This window comes from Arachis duranensis, chromosome 2, assembly GCF_000817695.3.
Source record: "Arachis duranensis cultivar V14167 chromosome 2, aradu.V14167.gnm2.J7QH, whole genome shotgun sequence".
Taxonomy (NCBI): domain Eukaryota; kingdom Viridiplantae; phylum Streptophyta; class Magnoliopsida; order Fabales; family Fabaceae; genus Arachis; species Arachis duranensis.
Window position 1 is genome coordinate 5,029,332 of NC_029773.3, and position 7,323 is coordinate 5,036,654.

A 7,323-nucleotide genomic window follows, 5' to 3' on the forward strand; every position below is an offset into this window, starting at 1 on the left:
CTCTTCAAAACCTGGCTCTTCAAAGCCATCCTCATCCAAAGGGAAGCGTCAGGCGATGGAGGAACCTGTTCCTGAGCCACAACAACCCAGGGCAAGGTCAGTTCCTGTGCGTTCACAGAGAGGTAACTCTCGAGTCTCTCTCAAAAATGTTAAAGAACCAGAAATAGGACCTTTTGATCACAAAGCTCATTTTTTGACCTCTCATTCAAACTATAACCCCTATAGATTCAAATCTGCCATGAATAATGATTTTTTTGAGGGAGTCATCCAGTATCGTACCCTATGCTCTTCATTTCTCGCTGATCTGCCATCTTTGAAAAGAAAAGGTTTTCCTTTTGTTGACAACTTAATTTTTCTGGACTGGAATCACCTTTTTGACATCAAAAAACCTGTTTATCCATTGTTGGTCAAAGAGTTTTATGCAAACATGACTTATCATGAAGGCACTGCTCATTCGCATGTCAAGGGCCGAGATATCGTTTTAAACAATGAGACCATCAGTGAAGCTTTGAAGTATACTGATGTTGGGCCTTGTGCATACACGTCAGTTAAGTGGGATGAAGGGGTTGGTGTTTCTTACAATGATGCCCTGGCTAGTATTTGTGAACATGTTTCCTTAATAGATGGCATTACACCCACACACAAAGCCCTAGGATATGAATGTGCTCAGTTGCACCGAATGGTCAACCACATTATACTTCCTCAAAGTGGTTCATATCAAAGGGTTTCATACACTGACACTCTTGTTTTATATGCCATTCTCACCAAAACTGAAATTTCATTTGCATATTTGATGGTTAGATACATGTTTGATTCTGTTAGAAGTGAAAAGGACAAAGCTCTTCCTTATGGCATGTTTCTAACTTGTATTTTTGAGTATTTTGGTGTTGACTTGACCAATGAGAAATATGAAAATAGACATTCATATCTAAAGGGAGGTGGTTCAGTGAAACAGAACAAAGGACCCACTAGATCTGAAAGAGTTGTCTTAGATGATGAAGATGATGATTTTGTCCCTGAGGATTCTCCTGCTCCTTCCACGGAGGGAACGTCCATCTCCACCGGAAAGAAATCGGCTCTGCTAAATGTGGTTAAGGATGTTGCTCAAGAGTTTGTCTCCCAATCAAATCACTTTATTGCCATGAGCAAGGAGCAAAGGAAACTAGCTAGCAAGCATGAGAACTTTCTGAAGAAATCAAGGGATAGGGTGGCTGTGCTTATGACCTTCATTGATAACATTAATAATGATGAAGACTTTGCCACCGATGTTGAAGAGGAAGCTGCTTCGGAGGGGGATGGTTCTGATGCCTAAGATTTGTCTCATGAAAACTGCTGCTGCTGCTCTCTTTTTGGGATGAAAACTTTTTTTTTATCTCATGAACTCTATTTAATTTTTTTTTGCAACTAGTTGAACTGTTTCTTTTTGGATGACTGTAATAACTCTTAATATTGCTGCACTTTTGACGGTTTAGTTAGTACTTTGATCCGTGCTCTAACTCCTTTTCTGCAGGATACAAGATTTTTTGTTGTTCTATTTTATTATCCACCATTGATGACAAAAGGGGGAGTAATAGCAATAGAATAGGAAGCAATAGGATAGGAAGCAATAGGATAGGATAGGTTTGCATGTTGAATACTTCTCCTGCAGAATATTCAGGTTGAATACTCTTTGCTGCATTAATACTTGCTTTCACATGCTGAATCTGTTTGATGGTATTAGCGTGATGATTGGGCTGATTATGTAATGTTGCTAAGTTGATACTCCTTATACAAGATATATTGTACATAGCCCTTTATTGTGCTTTCTTTAAGTATAATGTGAAACAGGGACAAAGAGGAAAGCATAAATCCAGGGGGAGCTAATACTGAAAAGGAAAAGGGGAGCAATATAAAAGCAAATGAAAAATATCAAAGGGAGTTTTCTAAACCTTACTCAAATTCACTTCCTTTTGATTATTGCTTAAATCATGTTTGTCATCAAGGGGGAGATTGTTGAGTTAAGAAATTAACTAAATTAATTAGTGATGACAAACATTATTTTTGGCAAAATTAATAATCAGAGTTGTTAAAATTAATAAGTATACATTGCTAATTATTTATGTTATGTTGCAGGCCATAATTCAATTTTGGCAGCCCAAGTTGAATGAATAACAAAACAAAGCTAATGAGCTGAATGGAAAGTGTGAATAAAGACAAGCCCAAGTCACTCAAATCAAACAAAGAAGCATAGCAAGACACCACGGGCCAAAAAGAGAAGAACCCGATCCAAGCTTGAAATTGTTTTCAATTTCCCACCATCTTGCTCCAACCAAAGCAACGTTACTCTCCTCTCTAATCAAGTCACATCAAGACTTCAGTAAAGTAAGAAAGAGAAAGAGAAGAAAAGCTTCCTCCATAAGCCAATAACCAAAGAAGCAAGAAAGAGAAAATCTAAGCTTGAAGCACAGAAGCTAAAGCAGAAAATCTAATACAAATCAAGCTTAAGAAAAGTAATCCATCTCATCTTGCATGCATCAGATCTTCATCCTTTCTTCCCTACTCTCTGTTCTATCCGAAAATGGCATTCAAAGAAAAAGTTGATCTCTGTTCTTCCCTGCTACAAATCCACGGTCACAAGAGATTCTTGGGGACCAAGTTGCATCTCTATGGTTCAGATTTGGTTGACCATTGGAAAACAATTTCGGTTACTCCTTCATGGCTTTCGGTCAAGTTGGAAAAGTCAGAAGGAAAGGTTCTACTTTGATGATTGAGAAGAAAAAGTGAGCTTGTGGGTTGGTGAAGCTCAAGGCTCAAGATGTTGACCTTGGAAGAAGAACCAAGGAACATGCATGCTTATCTTTCTGTAATTTCTTGAGAGAAAAGGCATTGTGAGAAAGCTTGAGAAAAAGCCAAGAGTTGAAAAAGGCTGAGAGATACACTTTAGAGAAAAGCCTAGAGTTATTTTCAGATTTCTTTAGGTTAGCTAAGAGTCTTGTATCTTGTACCTGTTTGGTATCCCTTTCTTAGTTGGGTTAGCACTAAGAGTAAATAGTTAGGTGTTAGCATAGCCAATGTCAAGTTAGGTTAGAACTTGAGTGTGAAATTGGTGTATGTAATACTGTTAACTATAGTGAAATTCTTCCATAGTTGTGGAGGAGACTGGATGTAGGTTGCATAGCACAAAGCAACCGAACCAGGATATATGCTGGTGTTACCTTTTCTTCTCTGTCATGTTCTGTTTTCTGATATTCATGAGACAAAAGTAAATTGTCTCATAAATTTCCGCTGCTAAGTTCAAACAGAATCAGATTTGTAACTTTGCAAAAAGAGGGTCAAAACAGCAACTTAAAAGGAAGGCATAGATTCAACCCCCCCTTCTCTAAGCCTACCACAAACTTCAGACTGGATAGAGGATTCTAGGCCTGATAAGTACTCCGTATGTGCATATTCGCTGTTGTTTACTTGGGTGTGTATGCTGCTTTTGGGTTGCTATTTTGTGCAAATTGTGTTGCCTACAGGCTATACTACTGCTGCTATGCTTAATTGATGTTGCTTTCTTGCTATTTGTGCTATTTTGCTATCCGGGAACGTCCAATTTTAAGCCGGAATGCTGCCCAATTTTCAAGAAATCTATTTTCATCTTAATCTCTAGTGTAATTTGGGCTAATTTCTGTTTCCTTTCAACTTCCCGGATCTACACCAATTATGGTGAACATGAACCAGAACTTCTCTTTTATTTGAGCCTAAATATCATCATATCACTAATCCACTTTTCTAACTCACTAATTTCTTTAACCATTTAACCTCTACTCACATTTAACCCTCTTTAACCATTCTTTCAAAAGTATGATGACTTTATGCTTAATGAGTAAGAGTTGTTGACCTTAGTGAACATTGCATTCTGGTTTACTTGTTCACTTATGCTTACTTGTTACCAATTCTTTTCAAATTCATTTCAACATCATGATTGTTATTATCCAATTGTATCCTGAACATGTCTTCTTTGTTACATGCTAAGTGTTTCATTGCTTATATTCTATCATATTTTTCAGGATGTCGGATAAAGGGAAAGCCATAGCCACTGCCTCCAAGAAAAGAAAACACTCTGCACCCTCCATTCCCTCCATCTACAAGAATTATGCTAAGAATCCGTTAAATGATGAAGAAAAGGAAAATCAGTTGTTACCTTCTACCGATCCAACCAAGTTTCCCAATCTTTTCTGTGAGCTTCGCTTCCAAAAATATCGAACAACAAAGCTGAATACTGAGAAGAAATTGCTCCTACCCAATGATGTCCGCCGGTCCATTACTAGTCGAATCCTTGAGTTGGGTATCGATTTTGTTGACAGAGATTTGGGGGATATTAACATCTCTTGGGTGAAGGAATTTTATTGCAACTTCTTCTGTCCCACTTTGGATTCGGTTCAGTTGAGGGGTAGAGAGGTCATGATTACTGAGACTGCCATTGAGGAGGCTTTGCAGTGCCGACATATTCCTGATGGCACTTGCGCCCATCAGCAGGCCGAGATGGCTATCCATACCATGACCTTTGATTATGAGGCGCTTAGGCGCGTGATTGGGTTACTGGATGCTACATGGGTCATGGATGCGACCAACACCAAGCCTAAGGGGATGCTATTTGCTCAGTTGACCAGAGAGGCCAAGACTTGGCAGATGATCTTTGCCCACTATGTTTTGCCTACCACTCACTTCTCTGAGATCCCCATGGAGATGCTTCTGCTGATTGGGTGTGTCATGGAGGGGAAGGATGTCTATTTTCCTCGCCTTATCCGACAGTGCATGTGGCGGGCGCATATTCGTGGCGGGCGCATATTCGTGGCCTACTTCCATTTCCTACTTTGGTCACGAGTATGGCGTCCCTAGCTGAGGTCCCCTGGCTAGATGATGATGTGTTACCACCACCCCCTGATGCAGATGACAGGGAGGTTACTATTCCTTGGGGTGGTTGGGTGCACAAGAAGCCACCAGCTAGACGCCGTTCCAGGGCTAGGGTAGTAGTGGGGACGGCTTCACCATCAGCCCCTACAGCAGCCCCATCCGCTCCTACAGCAGCAGCTCCCTCTTCATCGACAGTTCCTCCTTCAGTACCTGAGCCTACTTACCTACTGGTCCAGTGTCTATTTCGGTTTTTTGAGCGCGAGAGACTCCATGTCAGACACCGACTGGATCGGATGGACCAGGCGCTCATTTCTCTGGGTGCTGAGTTACCTCCGCTTCCCGACTCTCCGGCCTCCGATGAGCAGGAGCATCAGGAGGAGGATGCGGAGGCACCGACTCAGCAGGATGCACCTCCAGTTGCTCCTGACACTACAGAGACACCACAGACCCATGCGGAGCCGGTCCCACAGCCAGAACCAGAGCCTACCGTTGTACCTTCCACTGATCCTCCGGTTTAGCATCGAGGACAATGCTTGATCTTAAGTGTGGGAGGTCACCGGTAGCACCACCATTAGAGGATCGGTGAACATTTTGGCCACTCTCCTAGTTATCTTATTTTGCATATCTTTTGTATATATTTTGATGCATTTTGAGTTTACTTTGGATACCTTTACTGCTATTTTTTTATTTGAGATATTTTGATGCTTTTGGATATTTTTAGTTGGATAGATTCCATACTTTTAGTTGGATTTGTCTTTATACATTTTTTTTGCATATCTTTCTTTTTAGTTTGTGGTTGTGATTAGAAATCATACTTTGAATTGCAAACACTTAGTCACCCTTTTTGCATAAGAAATTGGTTTTAAGCGGAAAAGGAAAGGGTAAACTAAGAAATTCTTTTTTGAATTTTTCAATCACAACAATGCTTAGTCAAATATTGAGATTTTTCAAGAAATTTAATTATAGGGCATTAACCTAATTGATTGAAAGAAAATTTTTGGTGAAACTTGCTTGAATTCATACTTTGTGAAGCATGCATTGAATTAAGAACACAAGCTTGTGAGACTTGAGCCTATTGATGTGGTTACATTTTATAACCACTTGTTTTCCATTCTTGTGTGAAATTGTTCTCTATCTATGATTGTGATCCTTGATTTGCTTGATTCTATATGTCCATTTATTTCTTGTATTCATGCATTTGTATGATTGAGGCCATCATTTCATTAGCTCACTTATCCAAATAGCCAACCTTTTATATTCCTTTGTTAGCCAATTTGAGCCTACGCTTAACCCACTTGTTCATATTTTAGCACATTACAAGCTTAAAGCGGAAAACAATAAACGTCCTTATTTGGATCTTTGATTAGCTTAGGCTAGTGTGTGTGAGTATCATTCAAGTGTGGGAACCTTAGGACATTGGGTGAATAAAAGGGTAGTTTTATATTTTTATTGAAAATATTGGGAATTGGGTACATGCTCATGTATTGATCAAATGTATAGACCTTATGCATTGATGCTCTTGTATATAGAAAGAAAAAAATGAGAAAAAAAAAGAATAGAAAAGAGAAAAAAAGAAGAAAGAAAGAAAGAAAAAGGAAGAAAAATAATAAAAAGGGGACAAAATGCCCCAAGGTGAAGTTCAACAAAAAGGAATCAATGCATAAGTGTTATGAATTAAAGAATAAGAATGCATGAGTATGTAAGAAAAAGCGAAGAATGGGTAGTTAGAATAAGTTTGAACTTGTATAGGTCATTATATAGGTTAGGTGGGAAAGTCTATACTAATCCAAGATCCAAACTCTAGTCCACTTAACCATAAATGAACCTACCTTGACCCTAACCCCATTACAACCTAAATGAAAGACCTCATGATGAATGTATGCATGCATTGAATAAATGTTGATTGTTAGAAGAAAATCAAATTTTGGAAAGCATGATTAGAAGAGAATTGAGTGAATTAACCCTTAAACACTTGAGTGAATAGAGCGGATACACATCCGGTGAGGGTTCAAAAGTTCAATTACATGGGTTCACTCATATTATTTATATTCTTGCAAGTTTGAACCCTTTTTAATAATTCAATACAATTGTGGTTTGGACTTAACTCCTATTGCCCTAACTATTGTGCTTACACATGTTCTCTTGGGAATTGATATGTTTGAACTAAGCATTTGCATTTACTTTAGGTAGTTGCATTTAGATAGGACTCATATAGTTTAGTTGCATTCAATAAATGTCATACCCCTTAGTTCCTTCTTATTTTAGCATGAGGACATGCTAAGGTCTAAGTATGGGGAGGTTGATAAACCCCATTTTTAGGGTTTATCCTGTATTGAATTTAGAGTATTTTGATAACCTTTTGTCACATTTAGCCTATGAATTAGCATGGTTTTGTATCTCTCCCATATTTGTGCTTAAGTGTAAAAACATGCTTTTCAATCCTTA

At 38.7% G+C, this 7,323-nt stretch overlaps 1 pseudogene; it reads left to right on the plus strand.

Annotated features, from left to right (window-relative positions):
• The first annotated feature begins 4,425 nt into the window (after nucleotides 1-4,425).
• Nucleotides 4,426-7,323, plus strand: part of LOC127744878 (uncharacterized) — a 6,489-nt pseudogene continuing 3,591 nt past the window's right edge.